We start from the raw sequence: 18,940 nt of genomic DNA, 5'->3' as shown, positions 1-18,940 counted from the left end.
TGAAAGCATTAAATGGCGTCAGTGGACGGGAGGAGGTAATAAAGCTGTTTATTGTCACAGGTGGGGCAGAGTGTGTGATTCTGTTGAGGTTGTAGGCCCAGCTGGAGGAACCAGCAGTGTTCAGAATGAAGCCCCATCCGGGCCATGCCTGAGGCTCCTTTCCATGATCAAGTGGACGTGTTTACATGGTACTACAGTACAGTGACTCTCAGTGATTACTGAGGAAAAATAAGGTCTTGACTGCGAGCCATTTTAAAAGGAATTTATTGCCTGACTTTTTTGACTGCTATGTAAAAATATATCAACTGTATTAACATATAACTGACAGAACAATTGGGAATTATTGAAATTATAACACAATTACTAACTTTTGGAATATCACATAATGATGAGATTGGGTCCATTTATTCAGCCATTTAAAGTGCAGTGTCACTGAGGAAATGACCCAGCGAGGGCACGCAAGCTGGAGGAGTTCCAACGAAAGGATACTTCCACATCGCTCGGCCGTCCTTTGACAAATCATTTTATGGGAAACACTGGGGAGGATCAAAAGCAAACCAAACTGGAGTGCACTGGATGTATGACACAAGACAAAAACAGAGCTTTGTTGTTTTCTAATGATCATTGGAAGCCACAATCTGAATTGCCCCCGGGCGGACGGCCCGGGGGCAAGGCAGAGTTTGAAAAGGGGGTTATGGAGGAGCGAAGGCAGTGGCAGGAAGAGTCAGGGGGCCGGGCCCGAGGGCGAAGACCGCGGCTCTCAGGGGGCCGGGCTCGAGGGCGAAGACCGCGGCTCTCAGGGGGCAGGGCTCGAGGGCGAAGACCGCGGCTCTCAGGGGGCCGGGCTCTCAGGGGGCCGGGCTCTTAGGGCGAAGACCGCGGCTCTCAGGGGGCAGGGCTCTCAGGGGGCAGGGCTCGAGGGCGAAGACCGCGGCTCTCAGGGGGCCGGGCTCTTAGGGCGAAGACCGCGGCTCTCAGGGGGCAGGGCTCGAGGGCGAAGACCGCTGCTCTCAGGGGGCCGGGCTCGAGGGCGAAGACCGCGGCTCTCAGGGGGCCGGGCTCGAGGGCGAAGACCACGGCTCTCAGGGGGCCGGGATCGAGGGCGAGGACCAGCCAGCTCCGGAAGCCGGGCAGGAAGATGCTGACGGGACAGCGCCCGGAGGCCGGGCAGGACCCGGTTTCGGAGCTGGTGGGACAGGCCTCGGCAGGATCCCCCACGGAAGAGGACCAGGACACGGGATTGGCAGGAACCCTGGCAGGAGAGCAGTCGGCGGGACCTCCAACGGGACAGGACATAGGGTTGGAGGAACTAGAGAGGGGACTCGAGGAGGGACTAGAGGAGGGACTAGAGGAGGGACTAAAGGAGGGACTAGAGGAGGGACTAGAGGAGGGAACTCGAGAGGGGACTCGAGAGGGGACTGGAGAGGGGAATGGAGAGGGGACTAGAGGAGAGAGGAGAGACTAGAGGAGGGACTAGAGGAGGAACTAGAGAAGGGAACTCGAGAGGGGACTTGAGAGGGGAACTAGAGAGGGGACTCGAGGAGGGACTAGAGAGGGGACTAGAGGAGGGACTAAAGGAGGAACTAGAGCAGGGACTAAAGGAGGGACTAAAGGAGGGACTAGAGGAGGGAACTCGAGAGGGAACTCGAGAGGGGACTGGAGAGGGGACTCGAGAAGTGACTAGAGGAGGGACTAGAGATGGAACTAGGGAATTGACTAGAGGAGGGACTAGAGATGGAACTCAAGAGGTGACTCGAGAAGGGACTTGAGAGGTGACTCGAGAGGGGACTCGAGAGGGGACTTGAGAGGGGACTGGAGAGGGGACTGGAGATGGAACTCGAGAGGGAACTGGAGATGGGACTAGAGAAGTGACCTGAGGAGGGACTAGGGAAGGGACTAGAGAAGGGACTATGGCAGCTGGGGCAAAACAAAAAACCAGAAAAATGGATGATATGAGTAAGTCTGTGTTTTCACAAGAGTTTTGAAGATTTCAAAAAAATCGGATTTGACATATGATAATGAACATCAATACGGTAGGTGCATTCTTTATCACCATCTTGTTATAGTGATAGTTAGTTTGTGTTAGTTTATTTGTTCAAAACAGCCTATATCGAGCACATACATTCGTATGCATTGATGTTGAAGTACTTCGGTTACGCCACTTTCGGGTCCCGGGGGCTACAGCTGGAAGCGAAGCAGCCCCAGAGATAACTGTGTTTTCATTCAAGCAGGTCAAAGTTGCAAAGCACTTCACATCTTATTAATCGGCCTAGTTTTATTACCTTACAATTACCTTACAATAAGATTACCTTACCACTGCACTGGTAAGGTAATCTGTAGAAAAGCACCGTATTTAGGTTAGCCTTCACAGTAAGGCTACATTAAATGTTGTAATATTCATTGTGTATACTGTATATGTATACTTCCTGTGTATTGCTTTTATTTGTATTTAATGTTATTATGTTTATCCTCCAGAGACCCACCCATTCATTTTTGTCCTGGGTTTTGGTCCATTACTTTGAGGATATACATGCCACAGCATTAATTGTACCAAGTCCAAGTTTACTCCACAGAGGACATCCTGGGCTTTTCAAACATATGACATATGAAATTTGAAAAAGATAATTGTATTGTATTTCAAAATGGTGTCGATCAACACAAGCACTATTTATAGAAAGATGAATGGTACGTTTGTAATTTTGTAATTACCAGTGTTGTGAGTTCAATATTTTTTATTAATTATAGTAAGGGAACATCTTAGGAGGGTGTCGTTTTTCTCATACTGATATTCTGAACAATCTGTGCTGTTGTATTTGCTGTAAAGTGTCTCTACTGTAGGCTATTTTTATTACTTTGGCTCGACCAAAAATCGTTAGTAAATGTGCTATATAAATAAAACTTGATTTGATTTGATTTAGGAGTTAGTGTAGTGAGTGAGGACATGGGGGTTTTGCTAGCTTTTTATTTCCCCCATTTTACACAACACAAATGGAGTCCACTATGGGCCACAACTAACACTTAGGTTTCTGTAGGGTTCATGGCAGACGGATGCAGTGGGAAAACATACATCAAGTGCCTCAAGTATCAGATGTATCTCTGCATTTCAAAAAAGGATGGAGTACTACAAATGAGGGTTCAATATTTGTTGCATTGAGTTGTTGTGCTCTAATGTTGTCTAAATGTACTTGTATGTTAATGTTGTTTGTATACTATGCTTCGCATAACTAACACCTGATGTCCTCTACTAAGGACACACAATAAAACAAAAATGAAAATATATTTTTTTAGTTTTTGTTTATCATTATGTTTATACCACCCTAAAGACTTGTGTGATCAACATTTTGAAACCTTTTTCTTTCTGGGTCTCAGGAGGATTACACTTGTTTTCCACCTTTCCCCACACATTTCCCAATTTAGGATGAATGAGATAGATGGATAGATAGGGTAGGCAGGCAGGCAGTAGGCAAATTGGGAAATGTGTGGAAAACAAGTATACACATAATACAATTAAATACAAATACAAGCAATAAACAGGAATATACATAAACAGTAGAAAGGATCACGATGAATATTACAACATTTAATGTAGCCTTACTACATTACGTTTTACATTTGCACATTTATTAATGAGTTTGCAAATCCTTTAAATGCATTTGTGGATGGTGTTTTACATTTACAAATCACATATTTACACACAAATTATTTGTATGTTCACAAATAATTATGAGAAAAATGTAAGCCCATATAGTCTCCACTTCTCCGTCTCCTCTTTCCTAGAGCTGAGCATCTCGGAGCAGATCAGTTGTCAATGGCTCATAAATCCAGAGGCCTTTCAGCAAAGTCTTTATTAGTTACACTTTTATTAATTACACAGGCACAGTTTCTCAACATTTCCTCATACTCTCTTCAGTCGAATGACTCAACACCCACTTTAGCTGTTCCAGAATGGGAAGATGTATCCCTTTAAATCTGTTTTTGACTTGACAGGTGCTGTGAAGGTTCACTGAGTTTCTCTTGCTTGTTATGTAGCTGAATAATGCTTTTAAGTCGTACAATATCTCATCTTACTGCGATTCTTGTCAGATCATCTCTAATTCTTAATCCGACTTTTGATGTTGTGATGCTTATTAGCCAGGAAAAGATTATTATTTTCAGTTTTTCATGCTCCAAACCACAGCACTGAGACTGCTCTTGTAAAGGTCTTCAATGACATCCACTTAAACACAGACAGTGGCAGAACTTCAGTGTTAGTATTATTAGATCTCAGTGCTGCGTTTGACACTGTTGACCACAACATATTACTCGACCGACTAGAAAACTGGGTGGGACTTTCGGAAACAGTTCTAAATTGGTTTGAATCCTACTTAAAGGACAGAAAAAACGTTGTTTCTATAGGTAAATACACATCTGAGTTGACAAATATGACATGTGGGGTACTTCAAGGCTCTATCTTGGGGCCTCTTCTCTTTAACATCTACATGCTACCACTGGCTCAGATAATGAAAAACAACAAAATAAGTTACCATAGCTATGCGGATGACACACAAATGTACGTAACAATTTCACCAGGAGACTATGCTCCAATTCAAACACTGAGTAAGTGCATTGAACAAATCAATGACTGGATGTGTCAGAACTTTCTCCAATTAAACAAAGATAAAACTGAGGTAATGGTTTTTGGAGCCAAGGCAGAACATATAAAAGTTAGCGCTGAGCTTCAGTCTGCAATGTTCAAACCAACAGATAAAGCCAGAAATCTAGGTGTAGTCATGGACTCTGACCTGAGTTTCAACAGTCACATTAAAACAGTTACTAAATCAGCCTACTATCACCTAAAGAATATATCTAGGATTAAAAGACTAATGTCACAGCAGGATTTGGAAAAACTTGTCCATGCTTTTATCTTCAGTAGACTGAACTACTGTAATGGTGTATAAAAAATATATTAGAAAGCTGCAGCTGATTCAGAACGCTGCTTTTCGAGTCCTCAATAACACTAAGAAAGTGGATCACATCACACCTGTTCTGAAGTCTTTACACTGGCTTCCTGTGTGTCAAAGAATAGATTGCAAAAATACTGCTGCCGGTTTATAAAGCACTGAATGGTTTAGGCCCAAAATATATTTCTGACCTCCTGCTAAATTATGAACCACCCAGATCTCTCAGGTCTTCTGGGACGTGTCTGCTTTCTGTCCCCAGAGTCAGAACTAAACATGGAGAAGCAGCGTTCAGTTATTATGCTCCAAATATCTGGAACAAATTCCCAGAAAACTGCAGGTCCGCTGCAACTCTGACTACTTTTAAATCCAGACTAACGACTTTTCTTTTTGCCGCTGATTTTAATTGAACTATTCACATCTTAAACTGCACTGTAACTTTTATCCATGTATTTTTTTCTTTTAATGTTTCTTTTATTAGCTTTTCTTTTTAATGACTGATTTTAAATGCCATTTTCTTAATGTCTTTCGTTTTTTGTAAAGCACTTTGAATTGCCTTGTGTTGAAAGGTGCTATATAAATAAACTTGCCTTGTCTTGCCTCAGAGACAACAATTACCTTTTAGTGAATGTAATTAGAAATGTTACAATCTGATAATGAAACGAACAGTAGTTGACAGCCAAAGAAGGTATATGTCCTGCACTGACTGTAGACTTAAAAGTGAGTGGAAACCGTGGAAAACCCAAATGGCTGGAAACACTTACAGGCCATTCTCCTCAACTGTTTCAATCTACAAATAAACTCCAGAGAATTTTCAAAAGCCGTGTAGAAATGAAAAGAAAAAGAGATGGTTTCACCAAAGACTAGTGTGGTCACTACAGAGGTACAATTATATAATTCGTAAAATAATATAATTCATAATGTCATCTGTATTATAAAATAAATATGCTTCTAGCATGATCAAACTGTAGGATCATATTAACGTCTTCAAAAAAGCGCTAGGTAAAGTTGATCTAATGCCAAGTTTTGTCTTCTGAAAGAATTCAGTTAAAACTCAACATATAATATCAGAACATTTTTGCAGAACCTAATGGTAATATTATCTTATTTGGGACATATTATCTTCATTTCAGGTTCATATTAGTATATAGTGTCTCTACTGGGACATGTCTCCATGCTTTAATGTTCAAAAAGCTCTTTATTTCTCTCATACTGCCTGTGCTGCAGCACCTCTTTTCACCCTCTGTCTGAAACCAGAGCCCTGACCTATAGAGTGGAGAAGTCACGCCCATCTACTTCCGGTCCATGGGACCCCGGAAGCGGAAAATTCTACATTGAAGTCAATGGAGAGAGAAAAGTTATCTTTTGATCCCGTTTGAATTGTGACACGAATGACACATATGATGTTTGTCAATCTTAAACAATCATTTCCATGTAAAAAAAGTCACAGTTTGTCGTAAAACTGTTGAGATATAAGACTATGAAAAATACGCAACTAGAAAGACTACAAATCCCAAATCCCATTCTGGGTCGCGTAAGTGATGTCATAGCACGATAATGCTCCAAGACTGGTTGCGACTCGCAATTAAAGCAAAGAGGAAGAAGAAGATCTCATAACTGATTTATTCCCTCCAATAAATATAAGAGATTGCTCCAATAAATTCACTTTTACAAGATGCCTGTGTGCTTTGTACCAGGTTGTAATCACAAAAGTGATCATACCACTTGCCAGAGGTGGGGACTCGAGTCGCATATTTTTTGACTTGAGACTTGCTTGACTAACATTGATAAAAGACTTGACTTGACTTTGACTTGGTATTCATGACTTGAGACTTGACTTAAGCTTGAGATAGATGACTTGAAAGGACTTGACTGTTTAAAATTAAATATTGGCGTTTGGTTTTGTAGTGAGATATTACCATGCGGCAAACTCTGGGGAAGAGCCGGTGTAGGTACCAGATGTGTTCAGGGTACCAGATGTGTTCGGGTGTATTTCCGTCGCATCCGTCATATTTTACGGCAACTCAAGAGGGCCATCACGGTCAAATTCCGAACATTTAAACATAGCCAACACTTCATTCTTTACTTTGTCCGTTATTATATGTAGAATATTATACTTTTTCTCCGTCATGTTGTTTCCATAGCAACAACTTCAACAGGCATAGCCTACACTTCATTCTTTACTTTGTCAGTTATTATATGTAGAAGATATTAATTTTTTCTCCGTCATGTTGTTTCCATAGCAACAACTTCAAACAATAACAACTAACCGCTAGCCGCAAAGCTAGCATCACAGCCACTGCTCCGTTTTCGGAGACTTTGCACACGTTTTTCACAAACACATTCACACGCTAGGAGTACTTCCATTCGCTTCGTCTTGATCTGTAGATGTGATTGGATGTGTCGTGTGTCCCCCAACTCCTCTCCAAAGTTCAGATATTTAATAAAATACTCAGGGGAGTTTCCTGAATTTTCATGCCCAAAGCCAAGCACTAGGCCCTGGGTAAATTAAGAGGCTGATCTCGGGCACTTTTGTCCACTTTCCCTGGTGGTAGAAACTCAAGCCAGACGACCCTGGAATCGTCTCAGAGAGTAGATGATCAGTGAGGCCTTGTTTTTACTGAATGGACTATTTCCATTCGCTTCGTCTCGATCTGTAGATGTGATTTGATGTGTCGTGTGTCTCCCAACTCCTCTCCAAAGTTCAGATACTATATACAAATACTAAAAGGTAAATAAAACATTAAACATAATGACAAAATAACAACCTGAAAGATATGTATCCTATCTACACATTTCGTAATTATCTAATCTAGTGGCCTTATAAAAGTGCTGGCTAAATTAACGCAGAATATATATATTTTTTAATTGTAAATAATTAGAAACATTATTTATGTGCACAAGTACATGGGACCCCACCGTAGCACCCCACACATAACAAGCTGTCCCGAGTTCCTCCGGCTGCAGTTCCGCAGACGGCCGGTGTGTGGCAGCAGAGCGCTGGGAGCAGAGGGAGGTGAGTATATGACGGATATGACGGAAATACACCCGAACACATCTGGTACCTACACCGGGACGCTAATACGGAAGTGTCTCAAACTGCAGTTCATCTAGTGGCCAGTAGGAGCAGGCTGCAGAAGGGAGCAATTTCCATAGACCCCCATGTTAAAATGCCAACTTTACAGCAGAAATAAACATGTTTACATCGTGGTTCGAAGAACGAGATCGCGGATACAAGCGGATACAAGCGGCCGAGATGGGTTTTCTCCGCAGGGTGGCTGGTGTCTCCCTTAGGGATAAGGTGAGAAGTTCGGTCATCAGGGAGGGACTCGGAGTTGAGCCGCTCCTCCTTCGCGTCGAAAGGAGCCAGTTGAGGTGGTTCGGGCACCTAGTTAGGATGCCACCTGGGCGCCTCCCTAGGGAGGTGTTCCAGGCACGTCCAGCTAGGAAGAGACCAAGGGGGACCAGGTGGAGGGATTATATCTCTTCGCTGGCCTGGGAGCGCCTTGGGATCCCCCAGTCAGAGCTGGTTGATATCGCCAGGGAAAAGAAAGTTTGAGGCTCTCTGCTGGAACTGCTACCCCAGCGACCCGACCACGGATAAGCGGGAGAAGATGGATGGATGGACATCGTGGTTCAAAAAACCATATTCTCTGTATAGTTAGATTCCCCCTTCATGACTACTGTGTGGGGGGTGAATTTGTTCTCAACTCATCTGTTTAATTAATATTAAGCCTTAAAGCTTTTGCATAAATTAGGGCGTGGTCACTTTGATGGACACGTACATGCCTCACTGTCAGCTAAAAGCAACTTGTCCACTCTGCTAGGCTACAACCATAGAGGCTACAACGTTAGTTAGTTGTAGTTACTGTACTTGACCCTTTAGCCGTGTTCGTGGTGATTGTGCCTTTTAGGGAATATTGTTACAAATACCAAACAATTAAAATGTTGTGCTGTGCGCTTGAATGTACTAACAGAACTTCCAAGAAGTCTACAATTATAATATTATACATGTTAACCCCGTTCGCAGGTGTTTGTGTGCTTGGTAGCTTAGCTAGCTACTTATTAGCCAGCTAAGGACGTAACCCTTTATACATACTACATATACATTTTAGTTTATGATTCAGCCTTGGGTAAGACTTTTATAGTCTATGGCTATGACGCCCATAATGCTAAATGGGAGCAAATGTTAATAGGGGACCCAATTATCCCAGTGGTGGCCGCCAGAGCTAACGGAGCCGCAGGGGGCTAGCTCCAGCCGGCGTCCCGGAGCTAGCCCACCGCGGCTCCGTTAGGTCCGGGCGGTGGAGTCCGTCTTTTCTCAACGTGTGAATAACAAAATAGAGCTAATTCTCTTGCAGATTGTCTCATTTGATTATGAATGTAACGTTTATATAGGGGAACTACACTGTTAGCAGTAACTTGGTATGCATGTATTTCATGTTAGCTTAGCTTTTTAGCCTGAGCTAGCTCTGTTTACTTCCAGTTCGGAGGCAGGCAGCAGGTCCCGCCTCGGCTCCGCCTCTTTGCCCTTATTTGGAGCAAGCGGGATTAGACTCTGACGTCACAGTCGAGCCGTTAGTGGCCGACTCCGCCTACTAAGGGCTTCTCGGCAACTCTGCAGAATCCTATGGGTGACATCACGGACACTACGTCCATTTAGTCTATGGATATTACGTTTAGTTTTTTCGAAAAACGTGATTATAGCGCCATGCGCTCAAACCTGGCAACCAACTAGAAGGCAGGAGTCTCAGTTAACATGGCAGCGGCTAGCTTTACTCCAAAAATAGTGAAGTTTGGATTCAAGGATTATGTTGTCGATGACGGTAATAAGAAGAGAACAGCAGTATGCAGGGTCTGCAGCATAAAGATCAGTGACACGACCACCACAAAATCCAACTTCATTCGTCACTACAAAAAAAACCACAGAGAAAGGTGCGTGAATGTGTTGTGTTAGCTAGAATGCTAACGTTAAGTTTAAGCTACGTTAGACTTGGTTTCAAACCGATTAAGCATTGCAAAGAGAAGACAACGGTAAATGAACACTAGAACCTCCAAGGGATTCATTTTTACTAACCCTGATAGTGACGGGCTGTCAGGAGATAGAGGAAAAGAGATGCCTCGTTTATTTCCGCTGTGTTATTATCAGAAGTTACTGTCAACTTTTTAATAATGTAGTTCATCTACTTTTAGTAGTTTGTTTAAATGTTTTAATTATGTTGTTTTTGTTTGTAGAAGTGCATCATTCCTTGATTTATTGTAAAATGAATCTGAACTTTTTGATCTGTTATGATCATCCACACTCTGCAGCTTTGGGGACAGAGCCTTCTCAGTGGCAGCTCCTAGGCTCTGGAATTCCCTCCCCCAAGATCTTCATGACTCTGAGTCCCTCACAGTCTTTCAGTCCCGCCTCAAAACACATCTTTTCAACTCTGTCTACCCATAAGCCCCCCCCCCTCTCAATCAACTTCCTCTTGACTGCCTTTTTATTTATTTTTTATTTATTTTACTATACTTGTTTGCCTGTCCTTGTTTGTATACCCTTCCTCATACTGTAAAGCGTCTTTGAGTTGTGAAAAGCGCTATATAAATAAAATGCATTATTATTATTATTATGATTATTACAATTTCTAAATTAACCCAATTAAGTGAGTTTTAAATATCGTCCTACTTAGTTTATAAGGAAATTATGAAGAGGAACAAATTAAATGATTTGAAAATGATATCTATGTAGGTGCTGACGCTGTTGGCGGTTCTAGTGTTAACAGAAATTTAAATTAAATATGTGTAATGGAAAATGCCATATATGATTTTCTTACCTGGAATTCTGCCTTTTTGAACAGACTTTTTGAGTCCTAACTATATTGTCTGCAGTTCTAGGGTTAATATGAATCTAATATGATTGTCATCGGTCTAAATTAGATTTCAAATGATTAACTGTGTATGTAATGAAGATCATAGTGTGGGTTGAATCCATTTTCATAACCACTGTCTTTTAACTGATTTAAATGCGGAAACTGGGCATATTCATCAGAATTTCGTATGACTTGACTTGACTTGCTTGACTTGACTTGCTTGACCTGAGCAATGACTTGACTTGACTTGCTTGACTCTCACCACAGTGACTTGGGACTTGCTTGATACTTGTAGGTCAAGACTTGAGACTTGCTCATGACTTGCACATGTAGGACATACTCCCACCTCTGCCACTTGCTCGTTCTATCGCTTCCCGTCCGATGAAAGGACCAGGAGTTGTTGGACCAAACATATCAGGTAATATACATGTTTTGCATGGAACATAGTCAAGTTAGCTACCTAGCTAGTAGCGAGCACGTTAGTTAGCATCACATTACTTAGCCTTGTCATTTGTATTAGCCTTAACATGAAGTAAACCAAAATGTTAAACAGTAAGAGTAGTCATGATGGTAAGTATTTTGTGAAACATTTGAAGAGTAGCCTATCGCCCCCTCCACCAGGTGCTAAGGGGGCGGGAAGTAGGCTAATGGCACATTAGCATCGGCGATCTTTTCTACTTAATGCTATCTGCACAAACGGTTAACATTGAACATTAAACGATCAGGCAGTTCAGAGAGTGTCGAAGGAAGGCAGGCAGGCAGCTTTGCATGACATTCTTCTGGACGTGTTTCATTGTGATGATAGTGAGGGTGAGTCAATCTGTTTGTTGGAAAGACAGAAGTTGAGTGATTACTGAGAGAAAATTATTAAAAGAGATAATTATTCAAAGTGTTGTTACTTTAAAGTGTTGTTACTGACCTTTTTCTCTTTTATTTTCTTTACCTCACCTGTAACTGCTGAGACCCTGAGGAACATGCACACTGGACTGACCTGCTCTGGCAACCTGATTTCCACTGTACGTAATAGTATAGGTTATGGTATATTATTTATATACATCAGAGGCACAATGCACCCCCCAGAGACACACATGTACTGTATTGAGTGTGATATTTTGCATAGGTCATGTGGAATCTTCTTTACACACTAGAAAACTGTAGGAGCGGCAACTTGTTTTGAAATTGAATTTTTAATATCCGATAATAAAGTTGATCTGTTTTCTTTATTATTCTCCCTTCCCAGCTCCATCCATCACCATTCTCTGTTCCTGCAGGTCCTGCTTGCTAATCAATGCTTTATTTTTTTACACAATTACAAATAAAGTCAATGTATTGTATGACATGAAGTTGTGCTTCATTCTGAGTCAATAATAAATTCATTCTGCCTTCATTCATTCTGCCTTCAACTGCACAATGATTGTGGACTGCACCGACATCCATGTAGCTTCCCCCAGTAAGATGAACCAAGCAAAGAGGGTCACCATCATGCCCAAGGACATCCAGCTGGCCCGCCGCATCCGCGAGAGAGGGCTTAGACTGACCTGAGACCAGCACACCCAAACACAACGGCTCTTTTAAGAGCCACCTACAGTTTCAAAGAGTTGCAATCCTAAGTTATTATAATGCTTAAACTGGTTCATGTATCACTTAGTTTACTGAACCGTGATGAATGAACGAAATGAGTGAGGTAGTGGTTTACTGAAGTTACAAATACATTAATATATGAGTAACAGGTCAGTGTAAACACAAGCTTCTGTCAATTATGGATCATTCAAAGTATTTATATAAAAATATGTAATAAAGTTCTAAAACAAGTATTCGGTATATTCCTTGATAGCTTTTGGAGAAGGTTGTTTTTAAGTTTACTAAAATCTATCGTTTCAACTGTTTCACTTTATAAAAAGGGAACAGGTGAGTAGAGCATCATTGAGTTTCTTATTCTGTCATTAAATTATCCAAATGAATGTTTTTCATTATTTTAGTCAACCCTAAACAAATTGATTGTACCTTTTTAATAATGAACTTACATGGTCGGCAAAGTTAAATTAACTTCAGAAAATCAAATCTGTTCTGAGAAAAAAATAATAAATGTTTAAAGATAGGAACTTGCCATCCCACTGAAAATCAGTCCATAGAGATTTAAAGGCGTAGTTGTAGTTCAGTCCAACGTTTCATTTGGATTCATTTATCCAACAGTCAACTATTTTCATAAAGAATATATATATTTTTCAAAGTCAACTTTATTGTCAATCTTACTCAGTTTGTGTTTATAGACAGAGAGATCAAAAAGACGTTAAATTATACAATTTACAGATATGTATACAAATACATATATCCTATATACACCATCATGTATAATGATGGTGTATGATGTAGAAGGAAGTGTGGTAGATAACAAGTAAATATAGAGTTACATACAGATCCATGTTGCAGCAAAAGATGGAATAACTAAGAAGCACGCAGTATAATAATAATTACATGCAACAATTAAATAACTGCTCAGCATCTCCACCACAATCCCAATCTGCTGTGTCCTGTTTTCCTCCCCTCTGCATAACACCCCATCACACATACGAAACACAACGCAGAGTCCGAGGGTGTTTCGTAGCCTCCCTCTTTTAACTTTCACTATTAGCTTTGTTTTAGCCTAGCAGAACTCTCCACTGGATGCTAAAAGCTAATGCTAACTAGCTCTCCTCCTTCCAATTTCAAGTCGGATTTGAATTTCAAAATACTGAGTGCAGGCAACCAATTGGTTACGTCATCTGGGTGCATTGATAGTGAGTTAACATGAATGTGTCAATGGAACAAAGGGAGGATCTCCTGGTACATCTGGTACTAGAAAAAACAAGTACGTTCTCGGTTTCAGAATGTTGGCATCAAAATAATCTGTAATCCAGACTTCACAAATATGTATCCAAATTGGTAGATCAATACACATTTACTTGAAAACTACATTATAAATACCCAAATGTATGAACAGTACATTGTGTGACTATTAAACAAATGTACCTATTAAAACACTCACTCTTAGTAAAGTATCCACATTTATAAATCATCATAGCTCTTTTATATTTGGTATTCTTAACAAACATTAGTTAGTTAGAACTTTTTTCATTGTTGCTTGAAGACCAATTTGCCAGGGCCCACTGCCATGCTCGACCCCTGGGTGTCCACTCAGGAAGCCCTGGTGGTAAATCCGGTTGGGTCACCATCCCTCCTTTATTCCCTGTGTGTGTGAGAGCATGCCTGTGATTGCGTGTGTCTATGTCTTGGCCATCTGTGCAGCGTGTGTGTGTACGTGTGTTAGAGATTGCATGCATGTAGTGTGTATTCCTGCAATGGGAGGTTCGTGTGGTCGACATGAAATGATTCAGAGTGTATCTTTTCCTAAAAGGCAGAACAAGCAAACAAACAGCGCTGCAGTAGGAAGCTCGTCGGCTGTTTAACAGCTGCTGGTCTGCGGTTCACTGCAGTTCAGCTGCCTGATAATGACAGAGCAAAGAACACTGTACTGTACAGTCTGCCTCTGGTTTCACCTGGTATACTCCGCCCTGCCTTTCATGTTCATTAAACAGGACACACACTCAAAGGTGGGAAGCAACTGCAACAATTGTGAAGGAGCTGGGAAAGAACCTTAAGGGAGGAGATGTTTTATGCCTTTATTGGATAATAGAAAGCAGAGACAGACACATATGTATCTTTAAAAAAATGGAGCACAACATATTTCAAAGGATAAGAGAAGATATTCATATTCTGCATTTGTTGTGCTGCTTAGAGCGATGGTTGCAACTATTCATATATAATACTTAATTTACTATTCTCATAGAGCTGTCCAAATATCAAAATGTTATTGAAAACGCAATACGGACTAGTGCAATATTCAAATTGCAGGAAGCATACATACACTGAACAAAAATATAAATGCAACACTTTTGTTTTTGCTCCCATTTTTCATGAGATGAACTCAAAGATCTAAAACATTTTCTATATACACAAAATAACCATTTCTCTCAAATATTGTTCACAAATCTGAAAAAATCTGTGATAGTGAGCACTTCTCTTTTGTCGAGATAATCCATCCCACCTCACAGGTGTGGCATATCAAGATGCTGATTAGACAGCATGATTATTGCACAGGTGTGCCGGCTGGCCACAATAAAAGGCCACTCTAAAATGTTCAGTTTCATCACACAGCACAGCCACAGATGTCGCAAGTTTTGAGGGAGCGTGCAATTGGCATGCTGACAGTAGGAATGTCCACCAGAGCTGTTGCCCGTGAATTGAATGTTCATTTCTCTAACATAAGCCGTCTCCAAAGGCGTTTCAGAGAATTTGGCAGTACATCCAACCGGCCTCACAACCGCAGACCACGTGTAACCACACCAGCCCAGGACCTCCATATCCAGCATGTTCACCTCCAAGATCGTCTGAGACCAGCCACTCGGACAGCTGCTGCAACAATCGGTTTGCATAACCAAAGAATTTATGCACAAACCGTCAGAAACCGTCTCAGGGAAGCTCATCTGCATGCTCGTCGTCCTCATCGGGGTCTCGACCTGACTCCGGTTCGTCGTCGTAACCGACTTGAGTGGGCAAATGCTCACATTCGATGGCGTCTGGCACGTTGGAGAGGTGTTCTCTTCACGGATGAATCCCGGTTTTCACTGTTCATGGCAGATGGCAGACAGCGTGTGTGGCGTCGTGTGGGTGAGCGGTTTTCTGATGTCAATGTTGTGAGTGGCCCATGGTGGTGGTGGGGTTATGGTATGGGCAGGCATATGTTATGGACGACGAACACAGGTGCATTTTATTGATGGCATTGTGAATGCACAGAGATACCGTGACGAGATCCTGAGGCCCATTGTTGTGCCATTCATCCACGACCATCACCTCATGTTGCAGCATGATAATGCACGACCCCATGTTGCAAGGATCTGTACACAATTCCTGGAGGCTGAAAACATCCCAGTTCTTGCATGGCCAGCATACTCACCGGACATGTCACCCATTGAGCATGTGTGGGATGCTCTGGATCGGCATATACGACAGCGTGTTCCAGTTCCTGCCAATATCCAGCAACTTGGCAGCCATTGAAGAGGAGTGGACCAACATTCCACAGGCCACAATCAACAACCTGATCAACTCTATGCGAAGGAGATGTGTTGCGGCAAATGGTGGTCACACCAGATACTGACTGGTTTTCGGACCCCCCCCAATAAAGCAAAACTGCACGTTTCAGAGTGGCCTTTTATTGTGGCCAGCCTAAGGCACACCTGTGCAATAATCATGCTGTCTAATCAGCATCTTGATATGCCACACCTGTGAGGTGGGATGGATTATCTCGGCAAAGGAGAAGTGCTCACTATCACAGATTTGTTCAGATTTGTGAACAATATTTGAGAGAAATGGTTATTTTGTGTATATAGAAAATGTTTTAGATCTTTGAGTTCATCTCATGAAAAATGGGATCAAAAACAAGTGTTGCATTTATATTTTTGTTCAGTGTATGTTAAAGGGGCTGTATTAAGTTTTGTCAGGTGTATATCAGTATGTAGTGTCTCTACTGGGACATGTCTCCATGCTTTAATGTTCAAAAAGCTCTTTATGTTTCTCATACTGCCTGTGCTGCAGCACCTATTTTCACCCTCTGTCTGAAACCAGAGCCCAGTCTGCTCTGATTGGTTAGTTGGCCCGCTCTGTTGTGATTGGTCAATCGCTTAGAGATGTCCCTCCCCTGAGACTATAAAGTACAATGTGTTGGAGCGCTAGCCAATAGAACTAAACAAAATGTATTATCTTTTTTCAATGATACAAGAATAATGATGTACAAATTATTAATCCCTAGCATATCGTAATAGCAATGTTAGTCAAAAAGAATTGCAATTTGTTGATTTTTCTAATTTGTGCAGTCCTATATTCTACCATTTTTCAATTTCAATTAAATTGCACTTAATAATAGTATGGGCCAAAAATAAAACCATTAAACTAAATAGATGTATTTGCATCAATGATTTTGTTGGTAATCTAGGTTTTTCTAGGCAGGGTTTCAGCCCTTCTTGGAGCTCTTATTGCCCCCCTGCTTGACTTTGGTCTCTTTATTCCCTTCACCACTTATTCGCATGTGTGTCCGGTCTTTCTTCAATTTACAAAATGTTAAGGTTCGCCCTTGGTTCTCCAATGTATGGGAAACAGTTTACATTTCAAATGCTGTTGTTTAAATCCTAATACTGTACTCTTATGTAAGAGAGGCCACACACACTAACACACACACTCATGCAACGACTAAAGAAGCGATAAATCGGTCAGTAGGGGATTTCGTGCTGAATGTACTGGACGGGGATCTGTTAGGTTCCAGTAATTTCACTGTGTCTCTTGTTTGTTTGTTTGCACAGGTTTTGTACGCATTCTTATGTCACAGCTCATGATTCTGTGATGCTAATCTAGCCAAGCACCACCAAGGGAAACAGCTACATAAGACTGTCTCTCGAACACAGCGGGCCATTTGGCAAAGTTTTAATTTTACATCCTCAATCGTTGGTTTTCAGCACTTTCGTGTGTCTTTTATGGTCTTATTTTCTATACTACTTCCTTGAACTGAAGAAGAAATAAAACAAACAAGATGTGAGAGAGAAACTCCTTCTGGAGGAGCCTTTGCAGACCATGTACATGTAAAAGAAACCTATACAACACACTACATGAAAGGTAAAGCCCATAAAAGATTAAAAGGGCCCATTTTGAATAAAAAACTAGTAAAATAATAGAGCACTTAAGAAGTTTAGCCCATTTCAAACTAATGCATCAGCACTCACTATAACATGGTTTGGCTTATTTAAAGTGAATATATCTACACTTTTTTCTGAGTTTGTATCTTTATGGTTTATATCACATACTGTATTTTATGTTGCTTTTGGTAAAATGTAAGCTAAATGCAATGAAATGTATTATAATCATGAAATGTATGCAATTTAAACTCTGTGTTACCGCCAAGACAATAACTTGATAAAACATGCTCGTAAAAGATTAAAATCTCAATTAACCTATTTGGTTTTAATCACAGATAAAATGGTTCATAAACTCCGTTTATGGTGTAGTGCTTGAGTTGGGATCTATAAAATCAAGGTGTCAAATTATCAAATTACCGACACAATAACAATTTCCTTTGACTGTTTATGCTGTTTACTGGCTATTATACAGCAGCGTAAACGGCCTCTTAGGTACCTCAATAAAACAGGCCTGTGATTACCCAGCTTGTAGTATATCGTCAAAGAGGGCTACGTTTGGAAGAAGGAGCTACCACTACATCGTATTATGTCTTCACTGCTGATTATTTTCTGACTTGGTAGCATATAGGCTCCCTGTCTAGCATAATTATGTCATTACTTTTTAACTTCAAGAAACACAAATAGTCTATCTAACGTCCAGTCTTTGTTTTGCCAAACTTCATGTCTCTGATTGTGCTGGACAACATAATTAAACTTCTTAGAATATCTTGAAAATATATTTTGTTTACACTGTCTCATTCCAGCTGCACTAAACATATAATCAACTTGAAGCGTTCTACACTCGTTGGTTTGAACATCAACTATAAAGTTTCCATTCAGGTTGACAGCAGTCTGCATGGCAAGTTTTCAGATCCTAGCATGACATCAAAACTCAATTATTTGACTACACTTTGCTTAGTTAGCCTCAGATTAATCCACAATCTCCATCCAAAAAGTATTGGCTTCATTTTACTTCAGTGTTTTGAGATAAAAATAGTCTTCAGCACAGCCAGAGTTTACTGTCACAACAACTGCATTGTTTAGCTTAATGAGACCTGAAACCTATTCGCAATCTGATGCCAAGACAGGAATAAAAGTTGACCACAAGTGTGTTTCTTGATATTTTGAGACACATAGTTGGACAATAATGTGTGAAACAATCACTTACCTTTGCGAAGTATTAAACTCCAAAAACTGTGAAAACAGTAACTGAGGCAAAAATCCTACTCCTACTTGAAGTCCATTGTGGCTGTGAGTGTTTTGTATTGCTTCTAAAAAGATACGTTGTACATTAAACACCACTTAAAAAATTATTGACGGGTGTGGGGGGCAAAGTTCCATCCATAAATGACTCTGAATTACATGTCACGTGTTAGACGCTTTTATC

The sequence above is a fragment of the Pseudochaenichthys georgianus genome, chromosome 19, assembly GCF_902827115.2.
Source record: "Pseudochaenichthys georgianus chromosome 19, fPseGeo1.2, whole genome shotgun sequence".
NCBI lineage: Eukaryota > Metazoa > Chordata > Actinopteri > Perciformes > Channichthyidae > Pseudochaenichthys > Pseudochaenichthys georgianus.
This window is presented reverse-complemented; position numbering follows the sequence as displayed.